The 18,749-nt window shown below is 52.4% G+C and overlaps 1 long non-coding RNA gene across 2 annotated transcripts; it reads left to right on the top strand.

Moving 5' to 3' along the window:
• The first annotated feature begins 11,723 nt into the window (after positions 1–11,723).
• LOC146764994 (uncharacterized) lies at positions 11,724–17,941 on the top strand. Of its 2 annotated transcripts, XR_014950386.1 has the most exons (5): positions 11,724–13,277; positions 14,236–15,571; positions 15,740–15,840; positions 16,022–16,071; positions 17,237–17,941. It is a non-coding gene; the product is annotated as an uncharacterized LOC146764994 (long non-coding RNA). The 2 variants fall into 2 exon arrangements; XR_014950385.1 differs by having other exon boundaries at positions 11,724–15,571.
• The last annotated feature ends 808 nt before the right edge of the window (positions 17,942–18,749 follow it).

Genomic DNA, 18,749 nt, shown 5'->3' with positions numbered 1-18,749 from the left:
CAAGGGGCCCCTGGGCACATCCTTTTTCCATTTTCCCTGGGAAAGAAAACTCAGCAGTCCAGGTTCCTGATGTCAGTTTGTAGGGCTCCCTTGGGTCTATCAGGGCAGCACAAGTTTGAGGTGGGGATAACTTCGGTGTGGGGTCCATTTTCGATATAAGGATTTTTTGCAGTCAGGGCTAGGGGCCCCTGGGCACATCCTTTGGCCATTTTCCCTGGGAAAGAAAACTCAGCAGTCCAGGTTCCTGATGTCAGATTGTAGGGCTCCCTTGGGTCTATCAGGGCAGCACAAGTTTGAGGTGGGGACAACTTCGGTCTGGGGTCCATCTTTCGATATAAGGACTTTTTGCAGTGCTGGCCCAGCTCATGGCCAGGGGCCCCTGGGCACACCATCTGGCCATTTTCCCTGGGAAAGAAAACTCAGCAATCCAGGTTCCTGATGTCAGTTTGTAGGGCTCCCTTGGGTCTATCAGGGAAGCACAAGTTTGAGGTGGGGACAACTTCGGTGTGGGCTCCATCCTTCGATATAAGGATTTTTTTCAGTGAGGTCCCAGCCCAGGGCCAGGGGCCCTGGGCACATCCTTTGGCCATTTTCCCTGGGAAAGAAAACTCAGCAGTCCAGGTCCCTGATGTCAGTTTGTAGGGCTCCCTTGGGTCTATCAGGGCAGCACAAGTTTGAGGTGGGGACAACTTCGGTGTGGGGTCCATCCTTCGATATAAGGATTCTTTGCAGTCAGGGCCAGGGGCCCCTGGGCACATCCTTTGGCCATTTTCCCTGGGAAAGAAAACTCAGCAGTCCAGGTTCCTGATGTCAGTTTGTAGGGCTCCCTTGGGTCTATCAGGGCAGCACAAGTTTGAGGTGGGGACAGCTTCGGTGTGGGCTCTATCCTTCGATATAAGGATTTTTTGCAGTCAGGGCCCGGCCCAGGGCCAGGGGCCCCTGGGCAAAAGCTTTGTCCCTTTTCCCTGTAAAAAGAAAACTCAGCAATACAGGTTCCTGATGTCAGTTTGTAGGGCTCCCTTGGGTCTATCAGGGCAGCACAAGTTTGAGGTGGGGACAACTTCGGTGTGGGGTCCATCTTTCGATATAAGGATTTTTTTGCAGTCAGGGCTAGGGGCCCCTGGGCACATCCTTTGGCCATTTTCCCTGGGAAAGAAAACTCAGCAGTCCAGGTTCCTCATGTCAGTTTGTAGGGCTCCCTTGGGTCTATCAGGGCAGCACAAGTTTGAGGTGGGGACACGTCGGTGTGGGGTCCATCCTTCGATATAAGGATTCTTTGCAGTGAGGTCCCTGCCCAGGGCCAGGGGCTCCTGGGCACATCCTTTTTCCATTTTCCCTGGGAAAGAAAACTCAGCAGTCCAGGTTCCTGATGTCAGTTTGTAGGGCTCCCTTGGGTCTATCAGGGCAGCACAAGTTTGAGGTGGGGACAACTTTGGTCAGGGCTCCATCCTTCGATATAAGGATTTTTTGCAGTCAGGGCCAGGGTCCCCTGGGCACATCCTTTGGCCATTTTCCCTGGGAAAGAAAACTCAGCAGTCCAGGTTCCTGATGTCAATTTGTAGGTCTCCCTTGGGTCTATCAGGGCAGCACAAGTTTGAGGTGGGGACAACTTCGGTGTGGGGTCCATCCTTCGATATAAGGATTCTTTGCAGTCAGGGCCAGGGGCCCCCGGGCACATCCTTTTTCCATTTTCCCTGGGAAAGAAAACTCAGCAGTCCAGGTTCCTGATGTCAGTTTGTAGGGCTCCCTTGGGTCTATCAGGGCAGCACAAGTTTGAGGTGGGGACAACTTCGGTGTGGGGTCCATCCTTCGATATAAGGATTTTTTGCAGTCAGGGCCTGGGTCCCCTGGGCACATCCTTTGGCCATTTTCCCTGGGAAAGAAAACTCAGCAGTCCAGGTTCCTGATGTCAATTTGTAGGGCTCCCTTGGGTCTATCAGGACAGCACAAGTTTGAGGTGGGGACAACTTCGGTGTGGGGTCCATCCTTCGATATAAGGATTCTTTGCAGTCAGGGCCAGGGGCCCCTGGGCACAACCTTTTTCCATTTTCCCTGGGAAAGAAAACTCAGCAGTCCAGGTTCCTGATGTCAGTTTGTAGGGCTCCCTTGGGTCTATCAGGGCAGCACAAGTTTGAGGTGGGGACATCTTCGGTCTGGGCTCCATCCTTTGATATAAGGATTTTTTGCAGTGAGGTCCAAGCCCAGGGCTAGGGGCCCCTGGGCACATCCTTTGGCCATTTTCCTTGGGAAAGAAAACTCAGCAGTCCAGGTTCCTGATGTCAGTTTGTAGGGCTCCCTTGGGTCTATCAGGGCAGCACAAGTTTGAGGTGGGGACAACTTCGGTCTGGGCTCCATCCTTCGATATAAGGATTTCTTGCAGTGCTGGCCCGGCCCAGGGCCAGGGGCCCCTGGGCAAAAGCTTTGTCTCTTTTCCCTGTAAAAAGAAAACTCAGCAGTCCAGGTTCCTGATGTCAGTTTGTAGGGCTCCCGTGGGTCTATCAGGGCAGCACAAGTTTGAAGTGGGGACAACTTCGGTGTGGGGTCCATCCTTCGATATAAGGATTCTTTGCTGTCAGGGCAAGGGGCCCCTGGGCACATCCTTTTTCCATTTTCCCTGGGAAAGAAAACTCAGCAGTCCAGGTTCCTGATGTCAGTTTGTAGGGCTCCCTTGGGTCTATCAGGGCAGCACAAGTTTGAGGTGGGGATAACTTCAATGTGGGGTCCATTTTCGATATAAGGATTTTTTGCAGTCAGGGCTAGGGGCCCCTGGGCACATCCTTTGGCCATTTTCCCTGGGAAAGAAAACTCAGCAGTCCAGGTTCCTGATGTCAGTTTGTAGGGCTCCCTTGGGTCTATCAGGGCAGCACAATTTTGAGGTGGGGACATCTTCGGTCTGGGCTCCATCCTTTGATATAAGGATTTTTTGCAGTGAGGTCCAAGCCCAGGGCTAGGGGCCCCTGGGCACATCCTTTGGCCATTTTCCTTGGGAAAGAAAACTCAGCAGTCCAGGTTCCTGATGTCAGTTTGTAGGGCTCCCTTGGGTCTATCAGGGCAGCACAAGTTTGAGGTGGGGACAACTTCGGTCTGGGCTCCATCCTTCGATATAAGGATTTCTTGCAGTGCTGGCCCGGCCCAGGGCCAGGGGCCCCTGGGCAAAAGCTTTGTCTCTTTTCCCTGTAAAAAGAAAACTCAGCAGTCCAGGTTCCTGATGTCAGTTTGTAGGGCTCCCGTGGGTCTATCAGGGCAGCACAAGTTTGAGGTGGGGACAACTTCGGTGTGGGGACCATCCTTCGATATAAGGATTCTTTGCTGTCAGGGCAAGGGGCCCCTGGGCACATCCTTTTTCCATTTTCCCTGGGAAAGAAAACTCAGCAGTCCAGGTTCCTGATGTCAGTTTGTAGGGCTCCCTTGGGTCTATCAGGGCAGCACAAGTTTGAGGTGGGGATAACTTCGGTGTGGGGTCCATTTTCGATATAAAGATTTTTTGCAGTCAGGTCTAGGGGCCCCTGGGCACATCCTTTGGCCATTTTCCCTGGGAAAGAAAACTCAGCAGTCCAGGTTCCTGATGTCAGATTGTAGGGCTCCCTTGGGTCTATCAGGGCAGCACAAGTTTGAGGTGGGGACAACTTCGGTCTGGGGTCCATCTTTCGATATAAGGACTTTTTGCAGTGCTGGCCCAGCTCATGGCCAGGGGCCCCTGGGCACACCATCTGGCCATTTTCCCTGGGAAAGAAAACTCAGCAGTCCAGGTTCCTGATGTCAGTTTGTAGGGCTCCCTTGGGTCTATCAGGGAAGCACAAGTTTGAGGTGGGGACAACTTCGGTGTGGGGTCCATCCTTCGATATAAGGATTTTTTTCAGTGAGGTCCCAGCCCAGGGCCAGGGGCCCTGGGCACATCCTTTGGCCATTTTCCCTGGGAAAGAAAACTCAGCAGTCCAGGTCCCTGATGTCAGTTTGTAGGGCTCCCTTGGGTCTATCAGGGCAGCACAAGTTTGAGGTGGGGACAACTTCGGTGTGGGGTCCATCCTTCAATTTAAGGATTTTTGGCAGTCAGGGCCCAGCCCAGTGCCAGGGGCCCCCGGGCACATCCTTTGGCCATTTTGCCTGGGAAAGAAAACTCAGCAGTCCAGGTTCCTGATGTCAGTTTGTAGGGCTCCCTTGGGTGTATCAGGGCAGCACAAGTTTGAGGTGGGGACAACTTCGGTCTGGGCTCCATCCTTCGATATAAGGATTTTTTGCAGTGCTGGCCCGGCCCAGGGCCAGGGGCCCCTGGGCAAAAGCTTTGTCCCTTTTCCCCGTAAAAAGAAAACTCAGCAATACAGGTTCCTGATGTCAGTTTGTAGGGCTCCCTTGGGTCTATCGGGGCAGCACAAGTTTGAGGTGGGGACAACTTCGGTGTGGGGTCCATCCTTCGATATAAGGATTTTTTGCAGTCAGGGCAAGGGGCCCCTGGGCACATCCTTTTTCCATTTTCCCTGGGAAAGAAAACTCAGCAGTCCAGGTTCCTGATGTCAGTTTGTAGGGCTCCCTTGGGTCTATCAGGGCAGCACAAGTTTGAGGTGGGGACAACTTCGGTCTGGGCTCCATCCTTTGATATAAGGATTCTTTGCAGTCAGGGCCCAGCCCAGGGCCAGGGGCTCTTGGGCACATCCTTTGGCCATTTTCCCTGGGAAAGAAAACTCAGCAGTCCAGGTTCCTGATGTCAGTTTGTAGGGCTCCCTTGGGTGTATCAGGGCAGCACAAGTTTGAGGTGGGGACAACTTCGGTGTGGGTTGCATCCTTCAATATAAGGATTTTTGGCAGTGAGGTGCCAGCCCAGGTCCAGGGGCCCCCGGGCACATCCTTTGGCCATTTTCCCTGGGAAAGAAAACTCAGCAGTCCAGGTTCCTGATGTCAGTTTGTAGGGTTCTCTTGGGTCTATCAGGGCAGCACAAGTTTGAGGTGGGGACAACTTCGGTGTGGGGTCCATCCTTCGATATAAGGATTCTTTGCAGTCAGGGCCCAGCCCAGGGCCACGGGCCCCTGGGCACATCCTTTTTCCATTTTCCCTGGGAAAGAAAACTCAGCAGTCCAGGTTCCTCATGTCAGTTTGTAGGTCTCCCTTGGGTGTATCAGGGCAGCACAAGTTTGAGGTGGGTGCGGTTTGGGCCTGGATTGTATTTTTCTATGTTCATATTTCCTGCACTCAGCTGCCCACCCAGGACCGCATGGTGGTCTGCGTGAATTCAAGCTATTTTCTCTAGGAATGCATGCTCGCCAGTCCCGGTTCCTGACGTCAGTTTTCGATTTTTGTTTGGGATCATCAAGGCAACCTCTCATCGACATGAAAGCAGCTTGGGTCCACAACACATCCTTCTCCATTCAGATTTCCAAGGGGCAACCCTTTTTTCATGGCTTCTGGCTCTTGGACTCTGTCACTGGCCCTATTCTGTGTGAAACATGGCTCTCCCTCTTCACTTCCTGATGTCAATTTTGAGGAGGTCCTTGTCTCTTCCAGGACAGGCAGAATTCTTGCTGTCAGCAGTTTTGCTGCTGGAGAAATCCTGTGCCATTCAGAACAAAAAGATGTAGAAAGTCACCTGGGGCCACAGGCCTTGTGACCCGACCTCTGCCCTTTTTCCGTGTAAAACCTACCTCACCCTCCCTGTGTGTTGATGTGTGTTCACTGGAGGCGTGCTGCTCTCCAAAGGCAGTGAGAGTTCCTGGTGTTGGCAGCTGGTGTCTGCAAGAAATCATTCACTGTTTGCAATTTTGGAAGCACAATTCCTGTTTGGCCAGGGGAAAGACTGTTAATTATCTTGGCAATGAAAATCTGGCACCGCATTGTTGAAGGGTCTGGCAAAGGCCTGCGTAGGGAAGGGAACACCCCACAGGACCTTTCTTCACCTCATCCCCCACTCCTAGGTGTAGCAGCTCCCCGTGTGAGCAGCTGCTTTCAGTGCAGCTACCTGGGCACACCTGCACAGGGAGCTGCTAATCCCGAGGGGCTAACAGGGGTATCCCAAGTGTCCCTCCAGGAGCTATGGCTGGAACATCCAGCAGGGACCGGGGAGCAGCTGGACCCACCCGGGCACGAGCATCCCTTTGAGAAAATGCCGAGGGAAGAGCCCTCTTGCCAAGGGGCAGCACCTGAGCAGGCCGGGCAGCATGTGGGGTTCCACGGGAGAGCTTTCAACTTTCCCCTTTTATTGTGTCAATCCCTCCTTAGAACCCCCAGACCTTCCACAGCGCTCCCAGAAAAATGAGGGGTTATGGAGAGAAAAGGGGTTTAAATTGTGGGAAAAAGCTTCCTTTTCCATTATTTCTTGTGTTCAAATCATGAGGGAATCCATTTCCCCTGCAATTTGTAATGCAGGGTGTATTCAATATATATTCAAGTATTGTTTATAGAAAGATTTTTTTGTTTTTGTTTTTGTTTGTTATTTGGTTAGAGGCAGGGCATTAATGGAAAAAATATGAATATACATTTTATTTTGATATTGTTCTAAATATGGAAATATATATTCAATGTATACAGATATATATAAAAATATAAAATAGAAATAAAAATAGTATTAGGAAGAGATAGACTATAAATAGCACCATACATCAATCTACATTTAAAATGTAAATTTGACTATAAATGCGAAAAATAGAAATAAATTTAAATGGAGTTTAAATAAAGGGTTTTTTAAAAAGATTTTTACTTGGATAGAGTCAGGTTTTTATTTTAATCAATATAAACCTTTTAGAACTCTAAATCTAACTATAGAAATATGTAAGCAATCTATTAAGATATGTATAAAATCTAAAATATAATAAAATATAATAAATGGAATAAATGTAAGGAATTATGAAAATACAATTATATATCAATATACATTATAAATCCGAATGTGAATATAAATGTGAAAAATGTAAAAATAAACTCTGTTGAAATGCAGTTTAAGAGGAAAGGTTTTTTCTTTCGGTTCCTATCGGGTCCGAGGCAGGGTTTTTGTTCCGTTCTTTCCCGCGCGGATCTTTGGGGCATTCGCTGCTGACGGCACAGTGCTGCCGCCGTGTGGGCAGAGAGCGGCACTGCAGCCCGCCGCCCGCGGCCGCCATCTTGGGAGGGGCTTGGCGCGGACTCGCTTGACCTTCTCGAGAGGGCGCGAAAACGAGGACGTTGAAATTCGAGGACCCGTGTCTGTTTTTTACACTGCCTGAATTGCCCGCACCGCCGGCGCCCCGCGACGGGATTTTCCGCGGCGGTTACGATGCCGTGCACACGGGCTGTGGGGTCAGGAGCGCCGCGAGCGTGCGGGTTTTTGGCGGGAGCCGACAGGCATCGGCAAAAAACGCCTGTCACCATCAAGGTCCCCACGGACCGCCATCTTGTCGCGGACTCACTTGACAAATGCTGCCGCCTTGTGGACACAGGGCGGTACTGCAGCCCCGCAGCCAGCGCGACCCCAAAACCATCGGGACGGCCCTGGAACGCCCAAAATTCCCTTACGGACCCCAAAAACCCCCCTGGGACCCACAAAATTCCATTCGGAACCCAGAACACCCCCCTGGGACCCACAAAATTCCCTTCAGAACCCAGATAACCCCCCTGGGACCACCAAAATTCCCTTCAGGACCCCGAAAACCCCCCTGGGACACCCAAAATTCCCATCAGGGTCCCCAAAATTCCTCCTGGGAAGCCCCCAAAACTCTTTGAGACCCCAAAATTCCCTTCAAGACGCCAAAATTCCTCGTGGGACCCCCCAAAACCCCCTGAGACCCCCCAGATTCCTATCAGGGTCACCAAAATTATTTCTGGGACCCCCAAAAACTTCGTGAGACCCCCAAAATTCTTTTCAGGACCCCAAAACCTCCCCCAGGACTCAAGAAATTCTACTCGGGACCTCCAAAATTCCCCCCAAAAACCCCCGGAGACCCTCAAAATTCTCCCCAGGACTCCAAACCTCTCCCTGGAATGCCTAAAATTCCATTTGGGACCCCAAAACCCCCCTGGGAGCCCCAGAATTCCCTTCAGGACCCGGAAATTCTTCCTGGGACACCCAAAAACCCCCTGGGACGCCCAAAATTCCTTTTGGGACCCCAAAACCCCCCCTAGGACCCCCAAAATTCCCTTCAGGACCCCAAAATTCCTCCTGGGACCCCCCAAATACTTCCATAGACCCCCAAAATTCCCTTCAGAACCCCAAACCCTCCCCAGGACCCACAAAATTCTACTCGGGACCCCCAAAATTCCTCCCAAAAAAACCCTGAGACCCCTAAAATTCTCCCCAGGACTCCAAAACCCCCCCTGGGACCCCTCAAAATTCCCATCAGACTCCCCGAAATTCCTCCTGAGACCCCCCAAAACTCCTTGACACCCCAAAATTCCCTTCAGGACCCCGAAAGTCCTCATGGGACCCCCCAATACCCCCTGAGACCCCCAAAATTCCCATCAGGGTCCCCAAAATTCCTCCTGGGACCCCCCAAAAACTTCGTGAGACCCCAAAATTCCCTTCAGAACCCCAAACATACCCCCAGGACCCTCAAAATTCCACCCAGGACTCCAAAACCCCCCCTGGAACGCACAAAATTCCCTTCGGGACTCCAAAACCCCCCCTGGGACCCCTAAAAATTCCCATCAGAGTCCCCGAAATTCCTCCTGGGACCCCCCAAAACTCCTTGAGACCCCCAAAGTTTCCTTCAGGACCCCAAACCCACCTCCAGAACCCCCAAAATTCTACTCAGGACCCCCGAAATTCCTCCCAAAAAAACCCTGAGACCATCAAAATTCTCCCCAGGACTCCAACCCCCCCCCTGGGACTCCCAAAATTCCCTTCGGGACCCCAAAACACCCCTGGGATCCCCAAAATTCCCATCGGGGTCCCCAAAATTCCTCTTGGGACCCCCCAAAAACTCCCAGAGACCCCAAAATTCACTTCAGGACCATAAAACCTCCCCAGGACCCCCAAAATTCTACCCGGGACACACAAAATTCCTCCCAAAAAAGCCCTTAGACCCCCAAAATTCTCCCCAGGACTCCAAAACGCCCCCTGTGACTCCCAAAATTCCCTTCAGGACCCCGAAGTTTTTCCTGGGACCCCAAAAACTCCAGAGACCAAAAAATTCCCTTTGGGACCCTCAAAACCCCGTCTGGGACCCCCAAAATTCCCTTCGGGACTCCAAAAACCCCCCTGGGACCCCCAAAATTCCCATCACGGTCCCCAAAATTCCTCCTGGGACCCCCCCAAAAACTCCCTGAGACCCAAAAATTCCCTTCAGGACCCCAAACCCTCCCCAGGACCCAAAAAATTCTACTCGGGACCCCCAAAATTCCTCCCAAAAACCCCCTGAGACCCCCAAAATTCTCCCCAGGACTCCAAAACTCCCCCTGGGACGCCCAAAATTCCCTTCAGGACCCCAAAACCCCCCCTGGGACTCCCAAATTTCCCATCAGGGTCCCCGAAATTCCTCCAGGTACCCCCAAAAACCCCCTGAGACCCCTAAAATTCCCTTCCGGACCCCAACCCACCCCCTTGGAACTCCCAAAATTCCCATTGGGACCCCAAAACCCCCCCTGGTCCCCCAAAATTCCCTTCCGGACTCCAAAAACCCCCCCGGGAGCCCCAAATTCCCATCAGGGTCCCCAAAATTCTTTCTGGGACCCCCCAAAAACTTCCTGAGACCCCAAAATTCACTTCAGGACCCCAAACCTCCCCCCCAGGATCCCCAAAATTCTACTCGGGACCCTCAAAATTCCTCCCAAAAACCCCCTAAGACCCTCAAAATTTTCCCCAGGACTTCAAAACTCCCCCTATGACTCCCAAAATTCCCTTCGGGACCTCAAAACTTCCCCCAGGACCCACAAAATTCTACTCGGGACCCCAAAATTCCTCCCAAAACTCCCCTGAGACCCTCAAAATTCTCCCCAGGACTCCAAAAACCCCCTGGGACACCCAAAATTCCCTTCAGGACCCCAAAACCCCCCCTGGGACCCCCAGATTTCTTTTCAGGACCCCTGTGGGAACTCATAATGTCTCTCAGACATTTTTAGTGGTTCCAGGCCTTGGTCAGAAGCATTTGGGACCCTGGCAGGCAGCTGGAAACAGCTGTGATTGTGAGTTTGAGCCATGGAATGAGTTACCAATTTTGGAGGTGGAACAAGCAATCACAAAAGGTTAGATAGTATAGTAAAAGTAATTACAAAGTAGAGGGGAAATTTTTTTAGTATTGTACAAGGGGGTTTTAGCACATGTCCAGGGGGGTTTTCACTTTGTACATGGGGGTCAGGAGTTCTAAGATGGAGGAAAGTGGGCTGATCCTGTTCTTCCTCCTTCTTTTTCCTTACCTCCATGTTCTTGGTGATGTTGGCACTCACAGATTGGTTTAGAGTAGAAAAACACTTGGCAACGTAGGTAGTAGGTACTGGGGAATAATTGTAAACATGTTATACGTAATATATCTTATAAAAGATAGCAGCAGCCCTGGGTGGGGGGAGAGACGAAGAAGACAGCAGATAGAGAGGATGTCAGGGTGTGTGTGTGCCTCTACCCAGGCCGCTGATCAAACAGCCGCAGTGCAAGAACATAATCTGTTAGATAACTAGCGATAAACTGCCTTGAGACTGAACAGCTAAAGCCTGCGGAGTTTTTCTTTGGAAGCACGGGTTGGAGGAATTTCACCACATGAGACCCCAGAGAAAGGCTGGGGTTCTCACAAACCCCAAATTCCTCCTGGGACCCCCCACAAACTCCCAGAAGTCCCCAAAATTCCCGTCAGAACCCCAAACCCTCCCCAGGACACACAAAATTCCACTCGGGACCCCCAAAATTCCTCCCAAAAAACCCCCAAGACCCCTAAAATTCTCCCCAGGACACCACAAGCCCCCCTGGGACACCCCAAATTCCCATCAGGGTCCCTGAAATTCCTCCTGGGAGACCCAAAACCCCACTGAGACCCCCAAAATTCTCTTCGGGACCCCAAACCCCCCCCCGGGAGCCCCAAAATTCCCATCAGGGTCCCCGAAATTCTTTCTGGGACCCCCCAAAAACTTCGTGAGACCTCAAAATTCCCTTCAGGACCCCAAACCCACCCCCAGGACCCTCAAAATTCTGGTCGGGACCCACAAAATTCCTCCCAAAACCCCCCTGAGACCATCAAAATTCCCTTTGGGACCCCAAAACCCCTCCCGGAACGCCCAAACTTCCATTTGGGACCCCAAAAACCCCCCTGGGACCTCCAAAATTCCCATCAGGGTCCTCGAAATTCCTCCTAAAACCCCCCAAAACTCCTTGAGACCCCAAAATTCCCTTCAGGACCCCTAAATTCCTCCTGGGACCCCCCAAAACCCCCTGAGACCCCCAAAATCCACTTGAGGACCCCAAACCCCCCCCAGGACCCACAAAATTCTACTTGGGACCCCCAAAATTCCTCCCCAAGACCCCCTGAGACCCCCAAAATTCTCTCCAGGACATCACAAGGCCCCCTGGGACACCCAAAAACCTCTCCAGGACCCCAAAATCCCCCCTGGGACTTCCAAAATTCCCTTTGGGACCCCAAAACCCCCCCTGGGACCCCCAAATTTCCCTTCAGGACCTCAAAATTCCTACTGGAACCCCCAAAAAACTCCCAGAAACCCCCAAAATTCCCTTCAGAACCCCAAACCCTCCCCAGGACCCACAAAATTCCACTCGGGACCCCCAAAATTCCACCCAAAAACCCCCTGAGACCCTCAAAATTTTCCCCAGGACTCCAAAACTCCCCCTGGGTTGGCCAAAATTCCCTTTGGGACTCCAAAACCCCCGCTGGGACCCCCAAAATTCCTATCAGGGTCCCTGAAATTCCTCCTGGGACCCCCCAAAACCCCCTGGGACCCCCAAAATTCTACTTCAGGACCCAAACCCTCCCCAGGACCCACAAAATTCTCTTTGGGACCCCAAAATTCCTCCCAAAAACCTCTTGAGATACCCAAAATTCTCCCCAGGACTCCAAAACCCCCCCTGGGACGCCCAAAATTCCCTTCAGGACCCCCAAAACCCCACTGGGACCCCCAAAATTCCCTTCGGGACCCCAAAACACCCCTTGAACCCCCAAAATTCTATTTGTCACCCCAAAACACCTTCTGGGACCTCCAAATTTCTCTTTAGGACCCCTGAAATTCCTCCTGGGACCCCAAAAACTCCCTGAGACCCCCCCAAAAAGCTCTCCAGGACCTCAAAACACCCCCTGGGATCCCCAAAATTCCCATCAGGGTCCCCAAAATTCCTCCTGGGACCCCCCAAAAACTCTCTGAGACCCCCTAAATTCCCTTCATGACTCCCCAAACCCCCCCTTGGGACTCCCAAAATTCCTCCTGGGATGCTGCAAAGACCTTCCAGAGCCCCCCAGGACCCCCCCAATTTTGGGTCCCCCCCCAATTCGGGGTTCCCCCCGATTTTTGGGTCCCCAGGCTGGTGGCTCATGAAGACGACCCCGACTCGGACCCCGAACGCCCCCTGGATTCAGCCCTCCATGTGTCCTTGGTATCAGAGGCTGGAATTGCAGAGTTGCCACTTTACCCCCAGACGTAATTTTTGATGTGGTTGTGCCACTTGAACAGTATTTGAAATCTGTTTGTGCTCTTGCAGCAGCATTTCCGAACCACAATGGAAATTTAGCCCTTCTGCCTGGGGCTGCTCACAGAATCGTGGAATCCCAGAAGGGTTTGGATGGGAAGGCACCTTTATTTAAAGCTCGTCCCGTTCCACCCCTGCCATGGGCAGGGACACCTTCCACCATGCCAGGGTGCTCCAAGCCCTGTCCAGCCTGGCCTTGGACACTTCCAGGGATCCGGGGGCAGCCACAGCTTCTGTGGGCAACCTGTGCTGGACAGCAGCTTTGAAAGGCAGAGTGAAGTACAGCTGTGATTTTTGTGCTGCCCCTAACATTGTATTGCCTGGCAAATGTGCCTTTGGGGTTTTTTGGGGTTTTTTGTTTTTTGGTGGGTTTTTTTTTTTTAGTTTTTTTTGGGTGTTTTTTTTTTTTTCTTTCTTTTTTTTTGTGACTAAAAAGCTACCTTGTGTTCCTGGAATGTTGCATTCTACCTCTGTTGTTTTCCCAGTAAGTCTGGATCCTCTGCTTACATTTTTTCCTTCGCTTATTAGATGTCGTGGATGTGCTGGCTGTTCTGATGGAGGGCAGTGATGGCTTAGATGAAGGAATTGGGTTCTCTTTAAATGAAGACATGATTATCCAAACATTTCCCTTCAGTGCTGTTGTCCCTGCTGCATGAGCAGCCAGGAATATGCTGTTGTTTCAGTCTGAAAATGGAACAGGTACAGGGGTTTTTTTTATGTTTTATGTGTCATTTCTAGCAGTGGAGTGAAAGCAGCATCACTTCTACCCTCTTGTAATAATTTTTTACCATTTATCATTTTTTACCTTGAGGCATTTTATTATCTTCCCTGCAAGCAGCAGGAGGTGCAGATTCACGGTGCTTTGTGCTCAGGAGGGGCATTGAAGCTCTGTAGGTGCTTCTGCCCTTTTTCCCTGACCCTGAAGAGAAGGGACACTGTCCCTGCATGGACAGTCTTGGTGTGGAAGTAGCTGGCCTCAGTAACAGCGTTTTAAGGGCAGAGCGTGGCGATCAGGAGAGGAAGGTGGTTCCCGTGCCTGTGGGCAGCTCTTCCTGAGAGCAGGGAGAGGGGACTGCCTTGTTAAGTAGGAAGTGGGTGCGTTTCCCAAGGAAAACTTCAGAAATTAAGCTCCAGGGGCAAACACTGTGAGGTTCTACCACCTCCTTGAGGACATCCTTAAAACCACCGGGGCATCAGCAGGGCTTGGAGCAGGACTGGCCAACCCCAGAGCACCTCACGAAGCCCTCTGTGTGTATGTGGCAGTCGAGTAGCACCTGGGGGGGTGCTGAAAGTCCCAGTTCTGAGAGAAAATTCTGTTTAACTCGTACACGTTGGCTGGGTGTGTCCCCCCAGTACAGCTCGGTTCTTCTCTGAGGCGGTGCCTGGCAGGGTCTCTCCCTGTTAAGGGCCGGGCGTGTTTTTGGCACAACACGGTGAAGGTGGATTATTTGCTTAAGCAAGAGCTGATGATGTCTGGAGGGTTTTTCAGGTACCTCAGCGGCCAGGAGCACCTGTCTAGGTCACTAGGAACACTTTTTGATCTCGATCAGTTCTTTTCTGCGTGAGGCTCTGTGGGCTGCTGGCAAGGCCCAAAGTAAGGAAGGTTGCCCCAGTGTCCGTGCTCATGTCAATAGTTTAATTTATTTGGCTTTTCTAGGAGCAGACGTCGTGGAGGACCTTGGTGCTGTTTTCACTGGCCTCCTGCACTCTCCGAGAGAACCCCTTGCTCCCTGCGTGACGTTCCAGCTCTGTGACAAAGCTGATAAGTATCCTCAGCTCTACCAGTTTAACCAATACTATAGGCTCTGGATGCCCAAGCAGTCCCAGGAACCTGTGGTATGGAATCCCTGAAGTCACTGAATTCTTGAGCCAGTATTCCTATAAAATCCTCACAGTTGACAGAGGTAACATTTCCATCAGAAACAGTGTTTTTATTGAGGAGGTAATTCTGCATCTCTTGTTGATCGTGCTGGGGACACACGTTTGCTCCAGGGCTTTTCTCTGATGGCACAAGAGGTCTCTGTGGTGTTTGGGAGGCGATGCCAGGGCTCAGGGCTCATACAGAGACTCCTCACCGGGCACAGCAGAGCCTGGTGTGTGCTGTGGCCTCTGTTTACAGCACCCGGAGTTCCCCCGGGTGGGTGGAGGATCACAGGCCCCTGGGCTGGGTTTTGTGAGTTTTTCTCAGCTCAGCAGTGTGAACACTCCAGATGCCCCTGGGGACACTGCTGGACAGCATCCATCCACTCCCTCCATCCACTCATTTGTACCCAGGAATGTAGGAAACTCTGACTGGGGACGGGCAGTAGTTTTGAAAATCATGCCCTAGCCTTTTTCTCTAGGAACAAACCAAGAGAGTGCCCTGAAAGCACCGGAGGGGCTGCAGGTCCTGAAGGGAACAGAAAGGGCTCCCGGCACCTTTTGCCTCCGTTCTCTGCCATTCCCCAAAAGGCATCGCAGTCCTGGAAGAGGTGTTTGTCATGCAGGCTGCCAAAATGAAGACCTGTAAAATCCTAGCTCTGCCTTTTGTTTAACGTGTTCTTACTTCCTATTTATGTCATCACAGAAAGCAAGGAAAGAATAAATGTGTCTGGTTCCCACTATTGCTCTGTGCAGGCATTTTTAAAGGCTGCTGTAGTTCTATCCTCTTTTTCCACTCCAAGCTTGACTTTTCCCCTCCTTTTTCAAGGTCTGCTGCTTTGGGTGTCCCAGGCAGGGCTGGGTTCCTCGGCAGGGGTCTTAGGAGTTGGTGCAGATTCTGCTTTTTCCGAAGGTGTATCAAAGTGTGCCGGCAAAAGGACTGTTTTCTCCAGGGGAAAGCTTTCTCTCAATGACCATCAATGCATGTATGTGTTTTAATCATGTAACCAGGTGGATTAAGAAAAGCCAACACCTGTAGCAGATTTCTGTTGGATCTGTGTCTGTGAGAAGTGGGCTGTGTGCTGGAGAGGGAGAGACCAAGAGACGCTGTTGGAGAGTGGCAACAGCAGCAGGTGCGAGCTGTTAAGTTGATGAGGAGGAGGGGCGTGTCCTGCCGGGGGGAGGTTATTTAAGGGTGAGGCTTTGCCTCAGCCGGGTTTTGCACAGAGCTGCTGGAGAAGTGGAGTTTGTGGGGGGCTCGCGGGGCTGTCTCCTGGAAGGACGGTGGGCGCTTTGGACAGGGTCCGGGGGATCACCTGGATACACACTTGGATACGTGGAGCATTGCTCAAAGGAGGAGCCCAGGGACAAACCTTTGTGCCGAGAAGCAGCAGCCAAGCAGGTGAGCCGGTGCTGTGCCTTTATAGCGGGGACTTTTCTCCTTTCCCTTTGAAATTTCGTCATCCTGGGGTTGAATTGGAGGGGGCAGTCCTGTGGTCCCACCTTTTAAGGGGTTTGGATTGAGGTAAAATTCTCCCTTTTGCCATCATTTGAGGAAAGCTGCTTCTTTTCTTCTCTTCTAGGGGACACGATTGAAGGGAAGCCTACATTTCTTTTCCCTTGTTAGGGTGAGGTGAGCGCCGGAGCGTGGCATCAGTGTCGGGGCTTCAGAGGAAGGGAGCTGCAGCCGTGGCAGCGCTGGCAGGGCGGGGATCGGGCTGTGCCGCTGCATTCGGGGCGCTTCTTCTGCCCCCGGCCCGGCAGCGAAGGGTCCGGCGCGGAGCCCTGCCGGCAGTGCCGGGGCTGGCCGGGGCGGAAGGGGAGCTGGGCGCGGCTGGGCTGCCGCGGGCCCGCCGGAGCCGCGCCGGTGCGAGCCGTGCGGAGCCGAGCGGAGCTTTGGCCGGGCCGGCGGGCGGGGGAGGCGGCGCGGGCGCCGCGCCGGTGCCGCCGCTCCGTCCGCTCCGGGCGCGGGGCTCGGGCGCCGCCGGGGCCCCCCGGGCCCGGTGCCGGCCCCGCCGGGCCGGGGGCAGCGGGCGGGGGTCTCCTGGCCTGGCGCCACCTCTTCCTGCCGGAGGAGCCGCTTTCCTGCCGGAGCCGCGCTGCGCCCGGGGCCGGGAGCGCGGCTTCGCATCTTCCAGCCTCCCTCGCTGCGGTGTTTCTTTAGGGTCTCATCAATGTGTTTTAAGGATTTTGGGGCTATTTTTAGAGCTCTTCTAGGAATATTTAGAGATATTTTTTAAACGTTCTTTGGGGGTTTTTAGGGGTGTTTTAGGGGCTTTTTAAAGTAGAGTATTTTTATTGTATTTTAAGGGCATTCTGAGGCTATTTTCATGTTTTTGTCGGGGTTTAAAGACATTTTGAAGATGAGGGTTTTTTTAGGGCATTTTTGTGGGTTTTTTAGGGTCTTTTCATGGCATAGAGGCTGAGGGACAGCTTGAGGGTGACAGAGGCTGGGAGCTGAGGGAGGAACAGGGGAGGGGACAGTGGGTGACACAGAGAGATGCTGAGGGGGGCAGGGGCAGCTGGAGGGTGACACAGAGAAGCTGGGGGCTGAGGAGCAGAGGAGAGGGGGCTTGAGGGGCAAAGGGGGGTTCGAGGGTGACAGCCAGAGCCTGAGGGCTGGGGGGCTGAGGGAGGGGTCAGGGGTGAAGGGAGAGGGTCTGAGGGCTGGACAGTCCAGTGGGGATCAGGGCTACAGCGTACAGCTTAGGAGGCAAGTTAGGGTACAGGTGCAGCACCCCTCACCCAGCCCTAACCTCACCCTAAGCAGCCTTTTCCCTTTTCACCCCTAACAACAGCAGCACAGCACAGCAAGCCTGACAGCGAGACCACACCGGAAGCCTCCCAGTGGGACAGGGCAGCGACCCTCGCACCAGGACAACGCCAGAACCCTCAGAGGACAACAGGACCCGCTGCGAAAAGGTAGGGATGACATCTGTGGGCTAGAGGGCAACAGGAAGGGGTTTGGAGGCAGAGCAGGCTTCCTTGAGTGTTTTTTTTTGCAGGGCTATTAGGGGATTTTTGAAGGCTTTCTCTGGCATCTTTTAGAGAATTGTTATACCTTCCTAATGGCTATTTTAGAATTCCTTGGTGTATTTTTAGGGTCAGGATGAGGGCGAGACAGGATGCCCACTGAAAATGTGGAGCATTACTGGAATGCTTTGGGAAGGTGCCAGTGGAGGGCCAGTGGGTAAGGTGCCATGATGCTGGTCTGAAGGTTGTGAATTCTGAGCAAAGCAAAGTGGTTGTGGTTAGGGTTATATGGTGGCAGATTTCCCAAGGAGAAATCAAGCACAGAAAAAATCAAGCCGAAGCTTTGTACTGTCAGATTAAAACAGGTATTCGGCATGAAAAAAAATCCCTGAGTACTTGGGGGTGGGAGATGCAAGATGAGGGAAATCCAGTGAGGATTTGACATTGAGGAAGCAAAAGGAAACGTGGGACCTGAAAACCAAGGGGATCGCAGGGCCCTGCCAATGAATGAGGGATATCTACAAAGTGAAAGCAAATTCAGAAGCCCAGATTCCTGATGTCAGTTTGTAGGGCTCCCTTGGGTGTATCAGGGCAGCACAAGTTTGAGTTGGGGACAACTTCGGTCTGGGCTCCCTCCTTCGATATAAGGATTTTTTGCAGTCAGGACCAGGGGCCACTGGGCACATCCTTTGGCCATTTTCTCTGGAAAAGAAAACTCAGCAGTCCAGGTTCCTAATGTCAGTTTGTAGGGCTCCCTTTGGTCTATCAGGGCAGCACAAGTTTAAGATGGGGAGAATTTCGGTCTGGGCTCCATCCTTCGATATAAGGATTCTATGCAGTCAGGGCCCAGCCCAAGGCCAGGGGCCCCTGGGCACACCCTTTGGCCATTTTCCCTGGGAAAGAAAACTCAGCAGTCCAGGTTCCTGATGTCAGTTTGTAGGGCTCCCTTGGGTCTATCAGGGCAGCACAAGTTTGAGGTGGGGACACCTTCGGTCTGCGCTCCGTCCTTCGATATAAGGATTTATTGCAGTCAGGGCCAGGGGCCCCTGGGCACATCCTTTTTCCATTTTCCCTGGGAAAGAAAACTCAGCAGTCCAGGTTCCTGATGTCAGTTTGTAGGGCTCCCTTGGGTCTATCAGGGCAGCACAAGTTTGAGGTGGGGACAACTTCGGTGTGGGGTCCATCCTTCGATATAAGGATTTTTTGCAGTCAGGGCCAGGGGCCCCTGGGCACATCCTTTTCCCATTTTCCCTGGGAAAGAAAACTCAGCAGTCCAGGTTCCTGATGTCAGTTTGTAGGGCTCCCTTGGGTCTATCAGGGCAGCAGAAGTTTGAGGTG

The sequence above is a fragment of the Lonchura striata genome, chromosome 29 (genome assembly GCF_050655825.1).
Source record: "Lonchura striata isolate lonStrDom1 chromosome 29, ASM5065582v1, whole genome shotgun sequence".
Taxonomy (NCBI): domain Eukaryota; kingdom Metazoa; phylum Chordata; class Aves; order Passeriformes; family Estrildidae; genus Lonchura; species Lonchura striata.
The sequence above is the reverse complement of the archived record's forward strand: the minus strand, read 5'-3'. Positions and strand labels throughout refer to the sequence as shown.